At 43.6% G+C, this 25861-nt stretch overlaps 1 protein-coding gene across 1 annotated transcript in view; it reads right to left on the bottom strand.

Moving 5' to 3' along the window:
* The window catches only part of SPON1 (spondin 1), a 349778-nt gene that overhangs the window by 207735 nt on the left and 116182 nt on the right, over positions 1 to 25861 (bottom strand). The gene's annotated exons all lie outside the window — the stretch shown is intronic.

Consider the following 25861-nt stretch of genomic DNA (forward strand, 5'->3'; position numbering starts at 1 on the left):
CCATGAAGTGATGGGACCAGATGCCATGATCTTAGTTTTCTGAATGTTGAGCTTTAAGCCAACTTTTTCACTCTCCTCTTTCACTTTCATCAAGAGGCTCTTTAGTTCCTCTTCACTTTCTGCCATAAGGGTGGTGTCATCTGCATATCTGAGGTTATTGATATTTCTCCCAGCAATCTTGATTCCAGCTTGTGCTTCATCCAGCCCAGCGTTTCTCATGATGTACTCTGCATATAAGTTAAATAAGCAGGGTGACAATATACAGCCTTGATGTACTCCTTTTCCTATTTGGAACCAGTCTGTTGTTCCATGTCCAGTTCTAACTGTTGCTTCCTGACCTGCATACAGGTTTCTCAAGAGGCAGGTCAGGTGGTCTGGTATTCCCATCTCTTTCAGAATTTTCCAGTTTTATTCCTTCGTAATTAGCACTCATTCACGAAATACTCACTGAGCACTTATTTTGTATCAGGAACTTTTCTAGGAGCTGAAATGTCAAAGAAAAATAAGAGATGGTGCCTTCCAGTATGGACCTTCTAGTCCAGTAGGGAAAGAGAGATAGAAAAAGGAAACAGGAAATCAGTGTTGAGCACAATAAAGGAGACACCACAGCATGCAGAAAAGCTGTAACTAACTTCACCTTGACAAAACTGTAAGACGAGTCAATGACTCTGAAGGTCTGAATTGTCAGAGGTACAGTGAAAACAGAGAATCTGAGAGACACATCATAGAAAAATTTATAAGAATTAAGTAGCTTACTGGATCTGGGACAGAAAGAGAAGGTTGAGTACAAGATGTTTTATTTATTTTTTCTTTTTAACAGTTTAACATGCTTCCTAGTGCTTCATTAATATAAAGTCATTTAACACCCCCCAAACTCCATGAAGTAGGCACTAATATTATCCCTATTTTACAGAAGAGAAAACAGAGACAGAGGAAGGTAAGTTAACTGACTCCCCATAGACAAACCCCAATGACTAGATGGAGGATCGGTGATGCCAGTGACTGAAACAAAAGACAGAAAGGGCAAGGAAGAATTTTTTCTTTTAATTTTTGGAATTTCTATTAAGCTAATTGTAGCTTTACATGCAACTATAAGAAATAACAGAGAGGTTGCACATTTTGCCTAGTTGTCCCTGATGGTAATATTTAGCAAAACTTCAGTATAATATTACAGCTAGGATTTTGACCAGGTTTGAGACTGGACATAAAATTGGTGGCACAGGATTAGATGAGGACCAGGTCATGCCATTCTAAAGAAATGATGCCTATGGCAAACTGGCACACGCTAAGACAGAATATTCCCAAATGACTCTCAGGACACATTGGATGTTGGAACCCTAATTGGAGAATCATCTACAAGTGCTCTGGTGACCAGGCAGGGGGCCATTTCTGGCTGGGACAAGATGATGGTAGAGGTGGAGTTGGGGGAATTATTTGTAGGAATAACTTGGAAAGATAGCACTAGAAATGGCCTTGAAGTCCCAGAGACTCAGTCTATAACCAGGGATGAGTTTTTGGCAGGCGTTAGAGTTGCACACTTAAACAAGTTCCCCACCAGCTCCACCATCCATGTGTTTTGAAGCAATGCTGCTGTCGGCTCTGAGCAGACTTCTTCACCTGAATCAGGGGAATCTGCTCCACACAGTGCTGCATGTACACCTGAAGCTTAGGTCATGACCAGAATCTGGTTAAGAGGTCAGTTAGGTTCTTAACAAGACTATAATCCATTCCCAACCTTGTACAGCCATTGGATTTCTAGAGTTTCTTGATGCAAATTGCTGGACAAAGTTGCATCTACAAAATCCTGGTTCTGATTTTAACAAAAATCAGAGGAAAACTAGTGTTAGCACTCAGTTTATTTCTTCTTAGAATGACCCAGAGGATAAAAAACTTATTATGACTCCATTTTCTCTTATTATTGTCCAGTTTTAGACCTCATCTTTATCATATATCTTGTCAATATTATTACTCTAGCACTTTAAATTTTACCTCTAAAAATCCAATGGAAAATTAATGATGAGGAATTGACTTTCATACCATAAGAGAGATGTAAAAAGAATAAAACTAATTATGTTTTTAGAGAAACTAATTTAGATGTGAGAGTCATTAAAACCAGACAGGCATTCATCAGTTCACGTTTTTATTTGACAGAGTAGAGGCCATGAGGCTGTGTTAGGAACTGGCGGTACAAAGATGAACAAAATATAGTACGGATGACACCAAATAGTGGACAGCCTGAGAGATATGAATCGGAAAACACTGCATAGCAAGCGGTAGAATCCACCCAATATCTACTCCTTCCATCTGCCATACTTGCAGAACCCTCATTTTGATTCATATGTAGCCTCAGTAACATAAGAGAGGGTTATCAGCATAGGGTTGGAAGGGGTGGGAGAACTTCTGAGAAAGTTTTGCTTAAATTTGCATAAAAGAAATTAATGCCCCGCTGTCCTTTCTTTGTCCAGTGTTGATCACAAACAATACATGAAACAAGGCAGCCATTTTGTGACCAATAGGAAAAGACCAAGAAAATTCAGAGACACTGGAGACTGCACTGGGGAACCACGGAAGAGATTAGGTAGGATTGGGGTCAGGGATGTTTTGGTCAGAGTCTGGGAGAAGAACACTCCAGGTAAGGCCTTAAAAGAGGGCTTGAATTTGGTGGGTGGGAGGTTATGCTGCCCTTTGCTAGAACTTTCCATGGGTGCAGAGGACAGACACCCACACGTGGTGACTAGGAAGAAAGCAGCAGGCTTGCCAGGACACTCCAGTCTGAAGAGAGACATGGCTTCAAATGGGAGGAGTTGGGGGGATAGGCAGCATGGTGGGAGTTCAACAGGAAAACATAGGCAAGGGAAATATTCCTTTTTCTCTGAAGGGAGTGTTCCTGTACCTATAAGCTGTGGCTGAGGCAACAGTAGAAACCTTTAGGGGTACCTGCTGGATCAGTGGCTAGAAATTTGTCAGCTGTTGGAAAAATCTTAAAAAAACTCACATAGACCAAAGAGACTGCAGGATGTAGTCCCAGTTGTGGAAGCTCTTTCAGTCCATTCTGGTTAATGATCAGGACCATTTTTCATCCTTTAATTGTTTGATATCAAACTATCAATTTTTTTCAACCTCTTTTGATACTCAGTATCTTTCTCAACCTTGCAAAGAGATCTAGATCTAAACCTGGAGGCTGGGGAAAGATGATCTCTCACAACACACCTTTAGGCCCCAAATTTGCTTTCTCCTAAGGGTACAAAAGGGCTTCTCTGGTAGCTCAGTGGTAAAGAAATCCACCTGCAGTGCAGGAGACACAGGAGACTTGGGTTCAATCCCTGAGTTGGGAAGATGCCCTGGAGGTGGAAATCACAGTCCACCCCAGTATTCTTGCCTGAAGAATCCCATGGACAGAGGAGCCTGGTGGGGTATAGTCCATAGGGCCTCAAAGAGTTGGACATGACTGAAGCAACTGAGCATGCAAGCATGCACTCAAGGGTACAAAAATACAGAGTTTAATGTCCCTGAAAAATTACTCTTTTTCCCACCTAATAAGTCTTAGCATGTTTTCCAGCATTTTATAATATTATTATGGGTAGCCAGGGTATTACTAGTCAAGGGACAACTGACAGTTCACCATTTCTGTAACATTGTTGGATCCATGATTCTATTGTATAATGTCTCATACGTTTAAACTGCTAATCAGTGTTTGTCTCACTTTTCCCTCCAATTTCTCCATGTCTGTAAGCTCTCACCAGACTATGAGCCCCTCTGGCCCCTGGACTGTGTCTTATTCATCATCATATACCTGGAATCTAACAGAGGATCTGGCCAAGGCTTACACCTGGGTTTCTTAATCTGGGGTTTGCAGACCAGATTCAGGATGATGAAGCTTTCTGTGATATGCACAAGTGCATATTTCTGGTTGCGCGTTCATAGCTTTCATCTGCTTCTCAAAGGGGTTCCTGACCTTGAAACCTTTAAGAACCACTATTAGGTCTGCAGTGAATGATAGGAGATATGTGAAATGGCATAACTGTCATTCCATTTCATTAAATCTCCAATGAAGATATAGGCTTTTTTTTTTTCCCTAAAGATGAGGGTTAAATTTTCATCCCAAGCACCCAAAGTTTCAACTACTTTCTCTCCAGACTATGTTCTTTTCTGAAATAGAATCTGTCTTGGCTAGAAAACAAGAAATAGAAAGTGAAGCATTGCTCCTGGGTTCCTCAGGTGTTCCTTGCAGAGCCTGGATGCTCTGTGTAGGGCATCCGTTCAGTTCAGTTGCTCAGTCATATCTGACTCTTTGTGACCCCATGGACTGCAACACGGCAGGCTTCCCTGTCCATCACCAATTCTAGGAGCTTGCTCAAACTCATGTCCACTGAGTTGGTGATGCCATCCAACCATCTCATCGTCTGTCATTCCCTTCTCCTCCTGCCTTCAATCTTTCCCAGCATCAGGCTCCTTTCTAATTAGTCATTTCTTCACATCAAGTAGGAAAAGTATTGGACCTTCAGCTTCAGCATCAGTCCTTCCAATGAATATTCAGGTCTGATTTAATAATATAATCACTCCAGCCTGAGGAAGAGGAAGTGCTACCTCACCAAAAGCTCCCTCCTGGCTAGTTCACACAAGTCACTATTCTCTGAAGTTGGTTCCACTCTGCCACGGCCATAGCCATTTCCCCTTTCTGTGGGTTCCTTTAAGCTAGGGTGGACAGCGTGGTTTCTCAGATGTAAAAAAACAACCCAGGTGACACAGCAGAGAGCTTAAGTACAGGCTACCTGACTTCCTTTCTGTTCTTTAGGGAGCGTCCCTGTCACTTAGGTTTTCTGTTGTGAAGCTGGGAGCTTCTACAGCAGTCGCGGACCTGTGGGTTGGGAGATGCTCCTTCCTCTTGACAGGGTTAGGGAGGGTGTGGAGGGTGGTTATGATTCTCAGCTAGGGATTCATGGTTCATGAAGGGGTTGCAAAGGATTCTTGAACCCATAGGAAAAAGTGTATGTAAATTGTAAGCATGTGCATCGCTTGGGGGGAGAGATGGTATAAGAGCCACTGCTCTAAGGCAGCAGTCATGACCTTCACGCCTGTTTACTTTCAGGTGCCCCCTGCTGCCCCCATTGGAAGGACATGCATGGAAGATCAAATGAAGGAGTCCCTGTACAATTACTATAGAAACCATCTAACAAGTTTCCTCTTCTTGCCAACCCACCCAATTTACCTGCACTCAGCTAGAAGGTTAATCACCATCTCCGGCACATGACCAGGTAGCAGTGGTGAAGTGAAGTGAAAGTCGCTCAGTCATGTCCGACTCTTTGCAACTCCATTTACTGTCGGCTACCAGGCTCCTCAGCAGGCAGTCCATGGAGTTTTCCAGGCAAGAGTACTGGAGTGGGTTGCCATTTCCTTCTCCAGGGGATCTACCTGACCCAGGGATCGAACCTGGGTCTCCCGCATCGTGGGCAAACGCTTTACCATCTGAGCCACACCATAGTCCTAATTACCTCATCTCTGTATCAGCCCCACCCCCCCCACACCAGCACAGTGTCTGACACATAGTAGATCCTCTCTAAACAAAGGTTTCCCTCTCTCTTATAGATCACACTCTGAGCTCTTGGCTAAACATCCACAATCCTGAGCACCAGGACACAGGCTGCCTTCTAAGTCTGACACCCCCTCCCCCAACACTTTTGCCAACCACCTGAACTCAGCCTTGCCTTTTCACTGTTTGTCACACAACCTCTCCCAGCTTCTGGCCATGCTACTCAAACTAGGAATGTACTTCCACCTCTGCTCTGCCCAATCACGCCATCTCATGGCCTCCTGAGAGCCAGAACCTTCAGAGTGACCTCCTCTGGGTTCCTTGAACACCACTGATCTTTGCCATCCACTTGGTGTTCAGGCACTGGGTACTCTTTTTTTCTTGATGTTTGCTTGAACTTTAATATCTTGCATTGTCATTTAACTCATTGTGAGTTTACATTTTGGACTTCTGACTAAACTCTGAGCTTTTTCAGGGAAAGGGTCATGCTGCGTCCTCGAGGCCCCTCTAGCACTTAGCACAGTGCCTTTCATGCAGGACATACTGAAGATGTGCTGTTCTGTTTTCATGGACTGACTTGACCTGTAATTTAATACCCTATGGCCACAATCTGGCGAGAAGCACAAACTCCTCTGTACTAGCAGAGCCACCCAGTGTTCTGGGTGAGCAGCAATGACTGGTCTGAGTCATGAAACATTTCCCATTGCATAAAGACCAGTTAAGTCTGCTTTGCTTTATTCAAGCTTGGCTGATGGCAACTGCTGTTCTCAGAGAGAACCATTTGGGTTGAATTCAAAATCCCTTCACAAGGCTGGGAATCAACAGAAAGATGGTGTGTCTGCCAGGAGGAGGTTAAGCCCAGGACAGCACTTTCTTTATGGAAAAGACAGTTGCTGATTACATGATGCACTGCTCTTTGCTCATCCCGTGAGTTGACTCTTTAAAAGAAAGTCACCCATAGGCCTTATATTTTGACTCATTCCAGATTTGTTCCACGTTATTTCTTTTGAACATCTGTACCCCTGTTGTAGCATCTGACCTCATTCTTATGTCACATGAGCTCATCAGAGGTAAACCATGATCATCTGGACCCCCACAGAGCTTGAGAGGAACAACATGAGACCAGGAAGCCACAGAATCTGGGCTCGATTTGTCCTGTTCCCTAGCCTTTCTCATGGAAAATATTTTCAGAGATAAGTTAAAGGAAGAAAGGAAGGGAGGGAGAAAGTGACAGAAAGAAAGGAAGAAAGACATAAGAGTTTTAACTTTTTGAGTAAAAAAAAAATGTGAAAGAGAAGTTATGGTACCTCATTTTAATGCAGAGTAGAATACAAGTGACCAAGTTTTGTTTTGTTTTTTTCAACATGGCAAAAAAAAAAAAAAAAGATTCTACTGACACTTCCCTGGAAATCCAGTGGTTAACGCTCCACATTTCCAAGGCAGGGGCACAGGTTCAATCTCTAGTTAGGGAACTAAGATACCACATGGCACAGACAAAACAAAATTCTACCAACGCTTGATGTGGGAGACTTAGGAGTGATCATGGAGCATCTTAATCCATGTTAATCAAAGTACTGAAAACCTTTTTTTCTTCAAGCAGGCAAGGAGTACATTAAGACCCAATGAGTTAATAAAAATATCTATCCTAAAGGTGAACAACTAAACAACAGCAAAGGTGATAGTGCAATCACATTTATATGGTGCATGTCTTGGCGAGATGAGGAAGTTGGACGTGAGAGCTTGTGTTCCTAGTAAATGCTTAGACCTTCACAAAGTAGGGACAGAAGTCACAGTGGACATGGAGCGGAAAGAGGGCGAGGTGGAGGGAAACTTCCATTTCTTCATCTCTATAAAGGAACGAGAATAAAACCAGAAGGTCACTGGTGAGTTTGCAACTAGGTGAGTCTGTGCCATCAGATTGGAATGTACACTTTCTCCTACCTTTCTGGATAGCTCCGTGTCAAGGATGTTTCTGATAACGAAGATACATGTCAAGGAAGTTCACTTCCTTGACAGAATCCTTATCCCAGGAGGATATTTGGTAATGATCTTTTGGAAATGATATTTTGCATTGTATTTACTACTCTCCCACCACCCATCCTCTGCATCCAAATGTATCAATATGCACAGTGTTTCTTTTGATTGACATAGCTAGTCTTAAAAATCTGTAATTCAACTTGCTCCTGACTTGAATTCTTCTCTGTTCAAGCTGCCCTAGAGATGACCAGGAGTCATTTGTGGCCTAAGGTCTAAGGTCACTGATTGGCCCAGTTTAGGATGATATTGTATTGTATTGTCAATGTCAACTGTATTGGAAAAAGCTAATAAATCCTGGCCTTCCATGTGTCTGGTACCATCCTTAGGAAGGCCAAACCAGTCCTTTGATCCATAAATTTTTATGATTTGTGCATTGTATTTTTCTGAAACCAACAAACTGCAACTGATTGGACTGGGGATCAACACAGGGGTCAAAGGCAACCATAGATGCACTGGACATGAAGGATGCTGGCTGCTTCTGAGTTGCTTTCCTGCTAATTCTGCCAAGTAGTTCAATATGCATATTCAATATGTATATAAAATAGTGCAAACTGGCCTCATTGAATTGTCTTTTGAAAAAAAACCAGTCAGACAAATTAAGAGATGATAGGTCACTTTCACAGGTCTAGGTACAGAGCAACGGACAGTTGTTTGGAGCATTTTTCTGCTCCTCTCTGGAGCCTGTGGCATAATCCCATTGTGACCCAGCAGGGCTGTGGCCGATATGATGACCTGACTTGCCATGCTATTCCCCCACACCCCTGCACTTTTGTGATAAACTGAAGGTCAGCTATGCCTGAGGAATACTACATAGAAACCTGCAGTTAGCAATGTTTCCATTTGGATCCCAGAGGGTTCTTTTGGTTGTTGTCAGGGCTCATCAGCATAAACATGAAGTTGTTTTGATTTGCTACTGTCTCTCCTCTATCAGAAAACTGTTATTAGGAAAATTGCATTAATTAGCAACAGCTGAGGGGAGGACCAGCTATTTTGGAGCTGCAGCTGCAAGTCTTTTGGCAATCTGACTATTGCCTAAATTTTAACAATTAACAGAATAAATAGTCTCTGAATGTATTTAATCATGTTAATTTTGTTTTCCTCTATTTGTATTACTGTTTAGGCCTTGTATTTAATGTACATTAAAAATTCTAATACCATTAGCATGCTTTAAAGCATAACCTCAGCTTTCCTAATCTTGTATGATTTACTAGAAGTGATATGTTGTTTAGCTTAATGCTAATTTTTAACTTTATGAGGAAAAATTAAGAATTAATTAAATCTTACCCCAAAGGTTGGCCTGTTGAATAAGATATTTGCTTGAACTGAAAGTCTTGTTTTATAGCCATTTTAGTTAAGAGAATAGGATGGGTAGATGGAAGGATAGATGGATGGATGATGGAAGGAGAGAAGGAAGACTAAATGGATAGAATAGAGTGATAGAGACATAGAGTAATAGACACACACATACATAAGAAACTGGATTTAAACCTTCTAAATGCTAATCCCACTTGTTCATTTATTTTCATTATAATCAGCATGATAAAGACACAGTATAACAGAAAGACCTCTGTAGTCAAGGAGGTCAGGATTTTTCTGGATCTATCTCTTTACTGTGATTTAGGTGAATTACAGCCCTGAGATCCAGTTTTCTGCCCTACAAATTAGGGTTAATATCTACTCTTGTGAGAACTAATGAGTTCAGCCAGTATGGAAAGTTTCTGGCATGAAGTAAAAGCTTGAAAAATATAATCTTCCTTTCTTCTACTTTAAACCTCATGTTGCTATTTAACTTCTCATGTACTTGTTCCTTTTCTACCCAACTAGAGAGTTAATGAAATTCTTATTAAATAGAGACCTTTTATTGCTCATCCCTGAAACTACCCACAGGGCACTGCATAGTGACTAGGGCCCATTAGATGTTGGTACCTGTTCTCCAATGTTAGCGCAAAAGCCTAGATTTTTATCAGCTTGTATGACAATGAATAACATCTATTGATTGCTCACTGTGTGTCAGGTACTCCACTGTAAGCAGTTAATAGACTTCAAGTGTTCTCAGCCCTGGCTACTCTTTAAAGTCATCTGGGGGAGCTTTTAAAAAGTGTTGACACCCTGATTCCATCCTAGTCCAAGGAGATCAGATTTCCAGAGGGGAGGGAGGGTACAGAACAGAGGTGATTTTACAAAGCTGCTCAGATGATGACTCCATTTTGCAGCCAGGATTGAAAGTCACTGATACATTATCTGGTTTAATTCTCCCACCTATGAGGTAGGTACTATTCTTATCTCCTTTGCAGTAAAAAGCCAAGGTAGAGAGGGACCAAGTACTTGCACATGTTTATACAACTCTCAAGCAGTGGAGTCAGGATTGGGAACCCAGTGAGGTTGACTCCACAACCCATAGCTCTCTCCTAATTCCTGTTTACAAGGAAATCTCAAGCTAAAATATGGGGCAAAGATAGAAAACATAAGTGTCCTAAGTGTTATACGGTGATTCTGATCATCAGAAAGGGTTAAAAATGGGTGTAAACACAGAAAATCTTTTCTATTTCAAAACTGGAGAACAGGTTCCTATCTTGACTTTTACACTCAGAGTCTCTGTGACCCAGTTCAAATCACATTACCTCTGTGAGCTTTTGTCTCCCACAGTGATAAGGATGTTACTCTCCCAAGAGTACTGAGAAGGTGCTCTATAAACCCTAAACTATTCTAAAATTGCAAAGAGATACTTACCACCCCCTAGCTCCTTACCCTCATTTTATAGGAAAGACACCAGGTTCAGATTGGGTAGAGCCAAGATTCCAACCTTGACCTGTCTGACCCCAGAACCTGTCTGCAACAGGCAAACTGTCTAATATAATGTAATCAGTTGAGAACCAGCTTGAAAAATGTTATTAGCAACAGAATCTGTGGGGATTGCGGAAATGTGTGGAAGTTAGGCTTTTCCATAAAGAGCTAGTTTTGAGATGGCCATGGCAGCGGCTACTAGGGGGTATGTTCTTCTCCCCTCCCACACTAAACCCCTCACCTCACCAACCTCAGCCAGTAACTCTTGGCTGTGTTCCAGGGGCTCAAGTGAACATAAACATGCAGCATGTTCCAAAGACAGCTTGGCATTGACGGTTTTCAGGTGAAATCCACAAGCCAGTCCCTCGGCGTTTGTCTCTCTTCTTCCCTCCCCCATACCTGGCACAAGCACAGCACATAGTAGGTGTTCATGAAATGTTTGTCCATTGAGTGATTGATCCCTGGGCAGGGAGTCGGGGGGTGGAGGGCAATGAAAGATACACTCTTTCCCTCTGAGGCCAAGTGCCACCTACAGCATCACATACAAACAGGCCTTTTATACCTTTGTCTCACTTGGTCATGGCTTCCATCCTAAATCACTCATCTTGACCCATCTTTGTCTTGTTTCTTCCCGTGTGACTGCCTTTTCCAGTGGGGACCTTTGGGCCTGATCCTCAGCAGCCCCCCTCCTTTCTTTTTTTTAATTTGACCCCTCCTGCCCTCCTCTACTATGAGCTGCTCTGGCTCTGCTGCCATGCAGGGTACAACCATCAGCTGGTCCAGTCCAGGTTCCAGGTTTACCTGGCCCCATGGTAGGTCTCACAAGGCTGCTGACCATACAGGCGTGGGAAGGCAGCGAGTGGGGTGAGAGGGGAGTGGACCTGAGTGGGTAAGATGTATCCACAGACAAGAGTTCATAAGCCTGTTCACCCTCCCCAGTTAGAAAACTAATAAGGCTCACAAGCCCCCTTTATAAAAGACAGTCCTCACAAGAATTCAGCCTCAGTAAAGAGTTACTCACACACTGTGGCAGAGACTTAACTGTAAGACCAGAAACTATAAAGTTCTTACAGGAAAACAGAGGCAGTATACTCTTTGATATAAATCACAGCAAGATTCTTTCTGACTCACCACCTAGATTAATGGAAATAAAACAAAAAATAAACAAATGGGACCTAGCTTGTGCACAGCAAAGGAAATTATAAACAAGATGAAAAGACAACCCTCAGAATAGGAGAAAATAATTGCAAATGAAGCAACTGACAAAGGGTTAATTTTCAAAATATATAAGCAGTTCATACAGCTCAATATCAAACAAACCACCCAATCAAAAAATGGGCAGAAGACTGAAACATAAATTTCTCCAAAGAAGACCTATAAATGACCAATAAACACATGAAAAGATGCTCAACATCACTTGCTATTAGAGAAATGCAAATCAAAACTACTAAGAGATATTACCTCATGCTAGTCAGAATGGTCATCATCAAAAAAATCTACAAATAATAAATGCTGGAGAGAACGTGGAGAAAAGGGAACCCTCCTGCACTGTTGGTGGGAATGTATTAATAAACTGATATAGCCATTATGGAAAACAGTGTAGAGATTCCTTAATAAAATAAGTCTGGGAAAAAATCTATCATGTGACCCAGCAATCCCACTGCTTGGCATATACCCTGAGAAAACCACAATTGTAAAAGACACATGTACCACAGTGTTCACGGCAGTAATATCTGCAATAGCCAGGACATGGAAGCAACATAGATGCCCATGAACAGATGAATGGATAAAGAAGTTTGGTACATTTATACAATGGAATATTTGGTTCAGTTCAGTTCAATTCAGTCGCTCAGTCGTGTCTGACTCTTTGTGAGCCCATGAATCACAGCACGCCAGGCCTCCCTGTCCATCACCAACTCCTGGAGTTCACTCAAACTCATGTCCATCGAGTCGGAGATGCCATCCAGCCATCTCATTCTCTGTTGTCCCCGTCTCCTCCTGCCCGCAATCCCTCCCAGCATCAGAGTCTTTTCCAGTGAGTCAACTCGTCACATGAGGTGGCCAAAGTATTGCAGTTTCAGCTTTAGCATCAGTCCTTCCAATCAACACCCAGGATTGATCTCCTTTAGAATGGACTGGTTGGATCTCCTTGCAGTCCAAGGGACTTGCAAGAGTCTTCTCCAACACCACAGTTCAAAAGCATCAATTCTTCGGCGTTCAGCTTTCTTCACAGTCCAAATCTCACATCCATACATGACCACTGGAAAAACCATAGCCTTGACTAGACGGACCTTGGTTGGCAAAGTAATGTCTCTGCTTTTTAATATGCTATCTAGGTTGGTCATAACTTTCCTTCCAAGGAGCAAGCGTCTTTTAATTTCATGGCTGCAATCAGCATCCGCAGTGATTTTGGAGCCCCCCCCAAATAAAGTCTGACACTGTTTCCACTGTTTCCCCATCTATTTCCCATGAAGTGATGGGACCAGATGCCATGATCTTTGTTTTCTGAATGTTGAGCTTCAAGCCGACCTTTTCACTCTCCTCTTTCACTTTCATCAAGAGGTTTTTGAGTTCCTCTTACTTTCTGCCATAAGGGTGGTGTCATCTGCATATCTGAGGTTATTGATATTTCTCCTAGCAATCTTGATTCCAGCTTGTGCTTCTTCCAGCCCAGTGTTTCTCATGATGTACTCTGCATATAAGTTAAATAAGCAGGGTGACAATATACAACCTTGATGTACTCCTTTTCCTATTTGGAACCAGTCTGTTGTTCATGTCCAGTTCTAACTGTAGCTTCCTGACCTGCATACAGGTTTCTCAAGAGGCAGGTCAGGTGGTCTGGTATTCCCATCTCTTTCAGAATTTTCCACAGTTTATTGTGATCCACACAGTCAAAATATTTGACATAGTCAATGAAGCAGAAATAGATATTACTCAGCCATAAAATGAATAAATATGAGTCAGTTGTAGTGAGGTGGATAAACCTAGAGCCTCTGATACAGAGTGAAGTAAGTCAAAAGAAAAAACAAGTATCAGATATTAACACGTATATAGAGAATCTAGAAAAATGGTACTGATGAACCTAGTAGACACAGCAGGGGAAGGGGAGGGTGGGATGAATTGAGAAAGTAGCAGACATAAATACACTATCACATGTAAAATAGATAGTGGGAAGTTGCTAAATAACCCAGGGATCTTAGCCTGGCACTCTGGTGACCTAGAGGAGTCGGGGAGAGGTCGGAGATGCAGGAAGGAAGGGATATATATATATATATAATTATGAATGATTTGTGTTGTTCTACAGCAGAAACCAACACAAAATTCTAAGCAGCTTTCCACAAATTTAAAAATAAATAAAAAATTTTAAAAAGGAAAATAAAAGTTTGGGCTGCAGAGTTAGACTGTCTGGGATTCAAATGCCAGTGTCACTACTTATGATTTGGGCAAGTTGAGCCTTAGCTTCCTCGCCATAAAATGGGAGAGTGGTATTTTCTTTGTATACAAAGTTTCTGGCATACATTTGGGTTATTATTATTACTGTCATTAAAAAAATTAGAGCAACACTCAGCTGAATGCTCAAAGGAGGGATGTTTTTAGAAAAAGGAAGGAAGGAGAGAAAGACAAGCAGGATAAAGAAAAGAAGAAAAACAAAGAAAAACAATCACATTTCTGGAGTGCCAGCCACCTCTGACCCATGCACACTTTTTCCTACTCTGCCATCAGGACCACATTCAGGTTCTCAAACACTCCTTGCTTTATCTGGACTCAGGACACTCCTGCACAGTTTCCTCTGCTGTGGTCTTCTGTCAGCTCACAAGCTGATCTCTTTGGACCTTCTGCACCACCTCAGACTAGGCTGGGTTCTCCCGCTTCCAGCCCTGGGCTCTTCCCACACGTGCTGCCCAGTGACCAGTCCATCCATTCCCCATGACCCCTGCCACCACAAGCAAAGCCGCGCTCTGCATCCTTGGTGCCTGGCATGGCTCCTCCAAGGAATCTGTGGTGCTGCTGTGAAGAAGTCAAGGAATAAAAGGACACCCCAGCCTCTCAGACCTAACAAGTCCTGGCCTATCTTCTTGATGGAACCCAATCAATGTCTTCTCAGATATGCAGATGACACCACCCTAATGGCAGAAAGCGAAGAAGAACTAAAGAGCCTCTTGATAAAATGTGAAAGAGGAGAGTGAAAAAAGCTGGCTTAAAACTCAACATTCAAAAAACTAAGATCATGACATCCAGTGACAGAGGATGAGATGGTTGGATAGCATCATCGACTCAATGGACATAAGTTTGAGCAAACTCTGGGAGATAGTGAAGGAACAGGGAAGCCTGGCGTGCTGCAGCCCATGAGGCCATAAAGAGTTGGACACAATTGAGGGACTGAACAACAACAACATCTTCTCATCCTCACCTTAGTCCAACCTTCTGGGAGGAAGAAACCAGGAAGAAAATGGAAAAAGAAGAAAGAAGAGAAGGAAAGGTGCAAAGGCAGTTCTTCTCTTTCCTCTTTAACCCCTCCTGCCTTTGAGCTGAGTCTGTTTAATTTGAAACTATTTCAACCTTAAAAAAAATTCCAGAACAGTACAAAGAACTTTTTTCCCCTGAAGCATTTGAAAGTAAGTGGTTGACATGATATCCAATCACCTTGAGTACTTTCATGTTTTCCCTACAAACAAAGATATTATCTTATGTAACCACAATGTAACAGTAAGACTCAGGAAGTTAACATTAATACATCTAATCCTCAAACCCTATTCAAGTTTTGACAATTGTTCTTTTATGCCCAGAAGGTCTTATTTAGAATCACAGCATTGCCCTTAGATTATATTTAATATGCCTTCTTCAATCTGGAGCAGTTCCTCAGGCTTTCCTTGACTTCTTTGACTTTGAAAGTTCTGAAGATTACATGTCAGTAAAGGTTATGCACCTTGAGCAGGAATATCACAGAAATGATGCTGTGTTCTTCTCACTGCATCCTGTCGGGGGCACGAAATTTAAATTAAGATTTGTCCCATTACAGGTGTCTGCTGAACTTCTCCATTCTAACACTCTGGCTTTCTCTTTGTAAGTTAATATTTTGAGATTATATAAACATCCTGTTCTTTATCAAACTTTCCAATTAAATACCTATGCTAGCTAAATATTTATCTCAATTGACCTCTAATTTCTCATTTTATTTAACGGGTTGTAATCTGTTACTACCACAACTCTATGGGAACTAGGCTACTGTGTATTTGTGCTTGGTCTTCCTCTTGTCTTAGTTATATTTTCATTTTTATTTTCCCAGATCTTGATTTTTAAAAAATTTAACATGACTATTTTCTTATGTTTTCCTTAACACTGCTTCTTAGTCTTTATGGAAATTGGCAAGAAGCAAGCAAGCAAAGGGAAACGAGATTCAGTGAGACTGAAACTTAACAGTTTTTAAGTTCAAAAAACCATTTATAATTTTTGTCCTAAATGCCAGAAACTGGAATTCACTTCTAGCGGTGAACCACTTCTTTTGCCTTAGAGACATTTTTGCGATAATCTTCATTGTATTACAAATGTAAAGCAATAATAATGATAATGATAGTAATATAGCCTTGTATAGAGTTTCTTCTGGACCAGACACTTCACATATATTAACTTATCTAACAGTCAAGCAACCCTATAAGGTAGGTACTATTATTATCCCCACTGGACAGGAGAGGCATCTGAAGTATCCAGAGTTTAACGACTTGCCTGATGTCATTTCTAAGAGGTGGAGTCAGAACTCAGTCTCAGACTGTCAGACCTGAAACCATCTTCGTAACTATAATGTCAAACAAACTAAACCAGAGGCATTTGGGGTCTGGATTTGGTTCAATTGTGACTCATATGGGTCACTCTCTTGAGAGGGAACTAAACTGGCCCTTGATGTTGGGAAGAGAGCCTGATGCCCACCAAGGGTTAGAGCAGTGAAACTCCAAGGATGATCTTGGGCTCTGGGCCCTGAGAACAGCTAAATCTATAAGCCAGTGACATAGGGCCTCTGTGTTATGATTCTCTTCTCTGACTCCCCAAGCTTTTAACAACGTCTTACTACCACTGTTGCTTAGCCTTAGCTGTGATGTGAGGTATTGAGGGATGGGCTCCATGAGTGGAGGAAAGGTGGGGAAGCAGTGGCTGGAGGAGTCTAGACTCAGGTAACCAAGTGGCAAGCAACAAGTCAGAGCTTTTGATGCCATAATAATTGTCCTAAAGAAAGTGAAAGTCACCTAGTTGTGCCCGACTCTTTGCAACCCCATGGACTATACAGTCCGTGGAATTCTCCAGGCCAGAATATTGGCATGGGTAACCTTTCCCTTCTCCAGGGGATCTTCCAAACCCAGGGATAGAACCCAAGTCTCCCTCATTGCAGGCGGATTCTTTACTAGCTGAGCCACAAGGGAAGCCCAAGAATACTAGAGTGGGTAGCCTATCTCTTCTCCAGTGGATCTTCCTGACCTAGGAACCAAACCGGGGTCTCCTGCATTGCAGGTGGATTCTTTACCAACTGTGCTATCAGGGAAGCCCAATAATTGTTCTAGGATTCCCTCAAATTCTGGCAGAAACCATGTGTGCGTGTGTGCATGTGTGTTAGTCACTCAGTTGGGTCTGACTCTTTGTGACCCCATGCACTGTAGTCCATCAGGCTCCTCCACCCATGGGATTCTCCAGAGAAGAATATGGGAGTGGGTTGCCATTCCCTTCTCCAGAGGATCTTCCTGACCAGAGATTGAACCTGGGTCCCCTGCATTGCAGGCAGATTCTTTACCATCTGAGCCACCAGGGATTAGTTCCTGATTAATAATCTGCAAACAATATTTTCCAGTTAAAGAAATGCGGGGTCACCCTTTGAGGAGTCAGACTTGACCCTCAGGGAGCACATCTCTGGTTCTGTTGCGAGCATCCTGCTATTTCGAGCAGTACTAGGTTAGGCTGTGGATCATTCCTCTATCCAACCATGACTTACGGGCTGGGATCCAGGGTACCTGCCAACTTTATTGCTGGGGTGGGCTCCTCTTTCATATAGCACACATCACAACTGTTGACTGAGGAGGCAGGCAAGGTGAGTCTTTCCTCTCCACATACGAAGAAATGCAGCAAGGGTGTTATTGCCTCTAGAGTCCCAGCAACAGAGGCCCTGTCGGTTAGGGACTGGGGCCCTGTGACTGGACATGTGATAAATGATACAGAGCAGGACTCAAACTCAAAAAAAGTGAGAATAGAGGAATCAGATCCGGGAAGTGGGTTTGCATAGTGACACAGCTGGTGTGAAGGAAGATTCTTCCCAGTGATGTGGACTGGAACAGTGGGGCCTTTTCAAGGACTTTCTGACTCATCAGATTTCTACGTGGAGCCACAGATGTATTTAATTTTATACACTGAGACCGATTTGCACACTCTGAGGATGCACGAACCCAGCTGCCTGAGCCCCATAAGCATGGTAGAGATGGGAGAGTGAGTGGGAGACCCTGGCTGCCATTCCAGGGGCTCCGCTCTTGCCAGCTTTCTGGTTCCGTGGCCACAAGACAGGCCTCAGCCTCGCAGGCTTCATCTGGGGTTGCAGCCCAGTCACCAATCACTACCACACGTCAATTTTTTCTTGCACTCTGGAAGGCTTTTCTGGATAGCTGGGACTGTTGTTCAGAGTCTAGGTGTAACTACCGCAAGATAGCCTCTGACTTTAGGGGGAAAAAAAAAAGGACTCTGGACCACATAAGGAGATGACAGTTAGCCAGTCCTGCGCCCCAAACTGCAATTAGAGCAATTCTGATGTCATCGTTAATCATACTGATTTATGTTTTGAAAAGAAACCAAATGATGAATAAAATGATTATTTCTGTTTCTGCTTCCCCTTCTCTCTCTCCTCAAAAATTGGCAATAACACTAAAGTCAAATTAAACATCTGTTTGAAAAATAAGCCCAAGTGCTGATGACAGCTGCCCTGGACTTACAATGCACCACAGCTGTCAAACCCTAAATTAACAATGATTTTCATTTACAAACAGCACAGAACTAAGATATTATAGAGCTTTTTCTCCTATATTTTCCTGGCTTCCAGGGGCTGTTAAATGCAAAATGTTAGGGAAATATCCAAGGAAAAATATAGCTGAAATCAGCCTACAATAATTAATCATGGAAGGAGAGGGGGTGTTCTTTCTTGTTGTTTAGTTGCTAAGTCGTGTCTGACTCTTCTGCAGACTCTTCTCCGACTCCCCATGGACTGTAGCCCACCAGGCTTCTCTGTTAATAGTATTTCCTAGGCAAGAATATTGGAGTGGGTTGCCATATCCTCTCCAGGGGATCATCTTGACCCAGTGATTGAACCCACATCTTCTGCCTTGCAAGCAGATTCTTTACCACTTAGTCACCAGGAAAGCCCTTCTTTCTTCTGACTTAATCTCATTTCTTCACTGACTTTAGTTTGGGTGTTCTCTGTAGCAATCAGGCTTGCAGGAAGGCAAACAGTTCAAGCAGAATTCTTTGATTAGTGGTTGCAAATGAATGGTGATGGATCTATGGAGAAATGTCATCTTCTACAGCACAGAGGACCCTCTGCCCATTTTTCTAGAGCTGTTTGTGTCTTCAGTGGGCTTCAGCCCACACTTCTTCCAGATGAAGTAACGTATGACTAGGTATATGACTTTGTTACCCTGTGGTTACATGCTTGGTTTAGAAGATTTAATCAAGCCATTTTGGTGACAGGATAAAATATGCCAACCTGTTTTACACTTACTTCATGAGATCTGCCAAGACGGCAGAGTAGAAAGAGCCTGAGCTCACCTTCTTGCATGGGTACACGAAAATCACAACTATTTGCAGAACGACTATCAATGAAAAGGACTGGAACATACCAGAAAAGAACTATAATTAAAGACATGAAGAAGGAACCACAACCAGATGGGTAGGAGGGGCAAACTCATGACAAAGTCCCATACCCCCAGATAGGCAGATAATTATACTGGAGAATAATGACAATGCAGAGGTTCTCCCACCATTTCCCCCACCACTGTCTCATGAGAGTTCTGAGCCCCACAACGGGCTACCCACCCCAGGATTTCTGCACTGAGAAGACGAGCCCCCAGAGCATTTGGCCCTGAAAGACAGTGGGGCTTGATTTCAGGAGCCCCAGGGATTGGGTGAAACAGACTCCAGTCCTTAAGTGCGCATACAAAATCCCACAAGCTCCAGGTCCCAGGGCAAAAGCAAGTAATTTGATAGGAGCCTGGGTCAGACCTATCTGCTGGTTTTGGAGCGTCTCCCAGAAGGGGTGGAGGGAACTGTGGCTCACCTTAGGGACAGAGACACTGGCAGTAGCCATTCTTGGGAGCTACTTCTATCACGTGGATGTTGGTGCTGGTTGGGGTGCTGGTTGATGCTGGTGGTGCCTTTTGGAAATCTCCCTCCAGCTCATTAGCCCAACAGCCTGCAGGTGCTGAGATGCCTCAAGTCAAGCAATTAACTGGGGGAAAGGGGAGACAGAGTCCCGCCCATCAGCAGACAGGCTGCCTAAAGATCTCCTGAGCACACAGCTGTCTCTGTACGCAGCACAGCCCCACAGAAGCCCAGGACCTAGCTCCAGCCACCTGGCCCTGCTCTCAGGAAGCTTGCATGTGTCTCTAGACTAGCCTCATCCACCAAGTGGCAGACACCAGACACCAGAAAACCACAATCCTGCAGTGGAGTCTGTGGACCCAGTCTGTAGCAGGCCAGACTTTGCCCTGGGAGGTCTGGGCTCCTGTTCTTCCCACCAGCAGGGCCAATACACTCACTTTATGACCCCAAGAGACAAAGTAGGTTTGGAACCGTCTCTTTGTCCTCTTCTGCCCTTGTCCCAGAGTCATCACTGTCCTTCCCAGGTGAGGCTCAGGAGTGGAGCAACACATCTATTGTATATTCCCTGCTTAAAAAAATATATATGTGGATCGGAAGGTTAATGTAAGTCTGATAACATCTGGTGATTTTTCACTGTTGCGTAAATGTTTCCATCTTTATCTTGTGACCATTTCATGTCAAAAATGTTCACAGGGACAAACAAATTGTGGCATATACATGTAATGAAATGTTATACATAAAGGAATGAAGTACCAACACATGTTATAATATACATGAGCTTCAAAAACATTATGTAAGTGAAAAAAATCAGAGGCAAAAGATCACATACTGCATGATTCCATTTATATGAATGGAATTTACTGAGATAGGCAAATCCATAGAGACAGCATGCAGATTGGTGGTTGCCAGGGGCTGAGGAGAAGAGAATGAAGTTCACTGCTTATGGGTAAAGGGTTTTACTGTGGAGAACCGGAAATATTTTGGAGCTAGATAGAGGTGGTGCTTGCACAACACTGTGCATGTACTGCTGCTGCTGCTGCTGCTAAGTCACTTCAGTCGTGTCCGACTCTGTGCGACCCCATAGACGGCAGCCCACCAGGCTCCCCCGTGCCGGGGATTCTCCAGGCAAGAACACTGGAGTGGGTTGCCATTTCCTTCTCCAATGTGTGAAAGTGAAAAGTGAAAGTGAAGTCGCTCAGTCGTGTCTGACTCGTAGCGACCCCATGGACTGCAGCTACCAAATTGATGATGTCGAAATGGTTAATTTTGCAATGTGATTTAATTTCAATTTTTAAAATGTCCACAGGGTCTAAATGTCATGTTTTGATCTCACTGTGATCAGGGTCCAAAGTACCTTGGCAAGCCCTGCTCCATCAGTGAGAGAGGAGTGGGACTGGCCGTGTTGCCAGGGCTCTGGGCCCTGGTCCATGTGTACTTGTGCATGCCCCCCGAGTCGTGGTCATACCCCCCCCTGCAGTGTGGTTTTCATTGTTCCATCTGAGCCCCAGTTTCCTGCTGCGCCTGGAGTGCCTCTGCAGCATATACTTCCTGTTTAATTCTTCCCAGTTTCCTCCCTGGGAGCCGGATCCCACACTCGGGACTCCAGCTGCTGAATGAAATTTTGCCTCCACTGGACTGCTCCCCTGCAACCATGCCACCACCAGCCTCCCAGCAAGCCCTGGCATCTGGATTTGTTGGGTGGTAGTCTTGGAGTATCTAGGTTTTCCTGAACCAAGCACGTACTGCCTTTTCACCATAGCTTTGGTCTCTAACTGTTCTCCCAAGAACCAACCATTTCCATGGGTCTGGGGTTTCTCACCCCCTTTTCTGTTGATGCTTTGCTTCTGCTCCTGGTCAGCATTGCTGAGGTCCTTTCTAGTTGGCCTCAAGGGAGAGTCACTCTGTTTTATGACAAAAGAGCTCGTAGTTCTTCTCAATACCTAATGCCAAAAAAACTGTAGGGGAGAAGGAAATGGCAACCCACTCCAATGTTTTTGCCTGGAGAATCCCAGGGATGGGGGAGCCTGGTGGGCTGCTGTCTGTGGAGTTGCACAGAGTTGGACACGACTTAAGCGACTTAGCAGCAGCAGCAGCAAGCTGCACTTCCGTCACATCAGGTCCTTTTAACCCTGCCAGCTGCCTCTAATGGTGAAGGCAATGGCAAGCCACTCCAGTACTCTTGCCTGGAGAATCCCATGGATGCAGGAGCCTGGTGGGCTGCAGTCCATGGGGTCGCTAGGGGTCGGACACGACTGAGCGACTTCACTTTCACTTTTCACTTTCACACATTGGCGAAGGAAATGGCAACCCACTCCAGTGTTCTTGCCTGGAGAATCCCAGGGACGGGGGAGCCTGGTGGGCTTCCGTCTATGGGGTCACACAGAGTCGGAGACGACTGAAGTGACTTAGCAGCAGCAGCAGCTGCCTCTAAATCATACACAGAGTCATCACATGTGGGTTTTGTGTTATTTCCTTCCAAGATAAAAAGAGTTGGTGAATCTGAAGTTACAATGAAGTTACAAAGTACTATGAGCTCTGGCTATTTCCTCCTAATACTCATCCTCCCTTCCCACTAACAAGATTCTCTTTTGCCAGGTCCCTGGGTTTGTTTTCCATTTTCTTTCTTTTTTTTTTTTGCAATTTTATTTTTATTTTTTTCGTGTTTTCCATTTTCTAAATGACATTTAGTTTCTTCACTTGGGAAATAGTATCCGAGCCCCACCCCCAACCCAACAGGCAGTCGTCTGCCCCTGGTTTACAGGAGGGACTCTGCCCCTCCAGGCCTCACAGACCAACTGAGGCAGAAGGCAGAGGGGTGGGGGTCAGTGTAGCTTAGTGGTGATTAGTTAACAATAAGGACTTTGGAGTCGGTGGAAGTGGGTTAAAAACCCAGCTCCATCACTTAACTGCTTTATTACCCTGAATACAAACTTCAGTTTTCCCATCAAGAAAATGGGAATAGTATTATGAAGACCCCCAGGGCTTTTATAAAGATTAAGTAAGATAAGGCATGCAATGCACCTAGCATAGTTCTTGGCATAAATGTAAACTATTTACACTATTATTCACATGAATTGATGCATTGAGCATCGCTATAACCTCTTCACATCCTCTCACCCCAACTCTGACTCCATCCACTTGGTTGCAGTGAGCAGCTTTGTCCCTGTCATTGGATGGTACACACCTTGTGGTGTACCTCTTGCTTTTGTCCCAGAGCTTCTCTGATGCTGCCGTGCATGTTCAGAATCTGATGAATATTCACATAAGTGCAGCCCAGAATTGCAGGGCATTAATGCTTGTGGGGCTACCCTTGATGAGTGGAGGATAATGACTTTCCCCTTCATTCCAGGGCACACAGATCTGAGATACATGTCATAAGGCTTTTCAAAAAGTCCCTGAGGATCAAGTATCATTGCCTACAGTGATGGCCAGGTTAACAACACTTGATCAAATAAACCCACAACCCTCTGCCCCTCCTCTTCCCCAGAATCACTTCCCAAATAAACTGCCTGAACACAAGACATTGTCCCAGCTGGGCTTTTAGGAGAACCCAGGCTAGGAATCAGCAGTTATTGCTTGCATTCCTAGCACTGGGGTATACATTAGAGCAGGGGTCAGTACACTTTATTCTAGAAGGCTCCATTTAAAAATTATTTTAGCCTTTGTAGGCTATACGGTCTCGATTGCAACTTCTTGATTCAGCTGCTGTAGGATGAAAGCGGCCTTAAACAATACGTAAATGAATGAACCTGGTTGTGCTCCAGTAAGATTTCCTTTATAAAAACAGGCAGTGGGCCAGATATGGCCCACAGACTGTGGTTTTCCAACTCCTGTATTAGGGCCCCGAAGATGAGTACAATTGACTCTTTCCTCTATGAAGCTCACAGCCTTGGATGAGAGGAGGAACACCTAGAAATGGATTGAAAAGGTGTCTGGAAATGCCACTAGGCACCTTGGACCCCATGCTAAGGAATTTTGGCTTTATACTTTGGTGATGGGAACACTGACGATGTTCTCATATCTTATAGCAGCTGCATCCAGGAACAGGTTATTTCACTGGCAAGCAATGAAGCGCTTGTTTTTAACATTTCTGTGAAACCCTGTCCTGTCAGAGGGCTACCTCCTCTGCTCCTCCAGCACCCTAAGTGATACTTCCATGAGCAAACTTCCCATCAGACAGCTAAGTTCCCTTATCTCATACCCTTGAGACCAGACATGTCTCAGAATTCCGAATATTTTTGGATTTCAGAAAGATAATATTTTTCATATATTTTGTAGCATCCTCATCAGGGTCTGGGGCAGCAGCAAATACTTTAATATTTACACTGAAAAGCTATAAGTAACTTAAAGTCAGCTCAAGGCAGCCTTGGGCCCTAAAAGAGTTAAGAAAACATCTTTCTATTTTAGAACTTTTGGATTTCAGAAATGCAGATGAAGGACTATGGACTTGATATGTGTTTTATCCCTGACTGTGACACCCTCAGAGATAGCCTCTGTGTCCTCACTGACCGCATGCAGGAGGTGCTCAATAAGTGTTAGAGAGTGAGCAGACAAGAATGGCGGGAGAACAGTGTTCATGGAGGGAGGGATTCAGGGGAAGAAGAGGCTGGTCAGGGACTCTGGTAAGGGACAGAGGGAGACTTTAGTGCTCTGATCAGGATTCTGGACTTGATCTGGAAGGTGATAGAGGGCCCCCTTCAAGTTTGATATATAAGTGGTGTTGCTCAGCTGTGTATGAGGACAGCAATTCTTACGCCAGTGTGAGGAAGATCACAGGGAGGAGCTAGGGGAACAGTACAAGGTTCCTGCAACAGTGAGACAAGAAGTGTCTGCGAATAAGGCAGTGAATGTAAAGCTAGAGAGGGAAAGAAGAGACAGACCTCGCAGATGATGATGTTGGAGAGGAAGTTGTAGTTGAACTTGGCCCCTCTGAGGTGGTAGAGTGCAGTACTCAGATCGCAGATGCTTCTGTTAAAATTCCAGCTCTGTCACTTACCCTGTGACCTTGAGTGAGTTACTTAACCTCTTGGTACCTTGGTGTCCTCCTTAGTATCCAGTTCATGGGGTTGCTCTGGGGATTAAATAAGTATTTGTAATGTACCCAGAGCAGGGCGTGGTGCTGGGCTGTTACTACTGCCTACCACCAATCATTGTTTTATGAAGTTGAACTCCCCAAATGGTTCACCAAGTGACTGTCTCCTTCAGAATAAGGCGACCCACATCTCAAACCCTCCCAGGAGGTGAAAAGTGAGTGTCATAAATCTAGTAATAAAGCGATGGGAAGAGAGGATCATTTCAAGGGAGAAAACTTTTATCAGACTTATGGGCATAGGACTTCCCTCTGATGGGGTCTGTAAACATCTATTCTATTCACAGAGGCTTTTTCTTTCAGTCAGTCACTACTTTCATACAATAGTTTGCAGCACTGTAGCATGCCAGGGAAACTAAGTGCTGGGTCATTCATTTGCAGGGAGAAAGCTAGTAAGAAGACTGCCTGGAAAGCCTGTAATTTAGAAATGTTCAAATCTTTGCATCCAAATAGAAAAGAAACGGTGTCAGGTTTGTGCCAAAAGGAAAGTCATAATTGCTCAGTGCTTCCCTTCCCAGCCCTCCTGGGCAACGGAACATAATCAGCTAAGTGGGCTTCAGAATTGTTATCTACAGAAACTGAGCAGACTGCCACTTATACTACTGAGCTGCCTTCTCCCAGGAATATTACCCAAACAGAGTAATGCAAATGCCCATTTTTCCAAGTGAGAGCTCTGCAACAAAGTTAGCATCTCCTCTTTCATATTTTCTGAATTTTGCTGCCACATTTAAGCATCCTTACTAACTTTTTTGATGAACTTTCCTCCCAGCATGTCAGTCCAGAGTTTAATACTCACTAATGGCTCCCTTATTCCTCTTGAATCAAGATCAACCTCTTCATCTTGATACTGAAGAACTTCTGTGATTTAGCAATGGATCTTGGCCCACACACACCTTCTAATTGCACCACCTCTGTTTACTGTCGCCCAGAACTACCGTATTTACCCTCACCTCCAACTTCTCATAGCAGTTTTCTCCCTGTCCACCCCCTTCACTTGGAATGACCTCTTCCCTTCTGTCCATTTATCCAAACCCTACTACTTTCTTCAACATATCAACTAACCTTTCTAAGGACTTCTG

The sequence above is a fragment of the Moschus berezovskii genome, chromosome 14, assembly GCF_049115385.1.
Source record: "Moschus berezovskii isolate FMDL1 chromosome 14, NW_MosBer_1.0, whole genome shotgun sequence".
Taxonomy (NCBI): Eukaryota; Metazoa; Chordata; class Mammalia; order Artiodactyla; family Moschidae; genus Moschus; species Moschus berezovskii.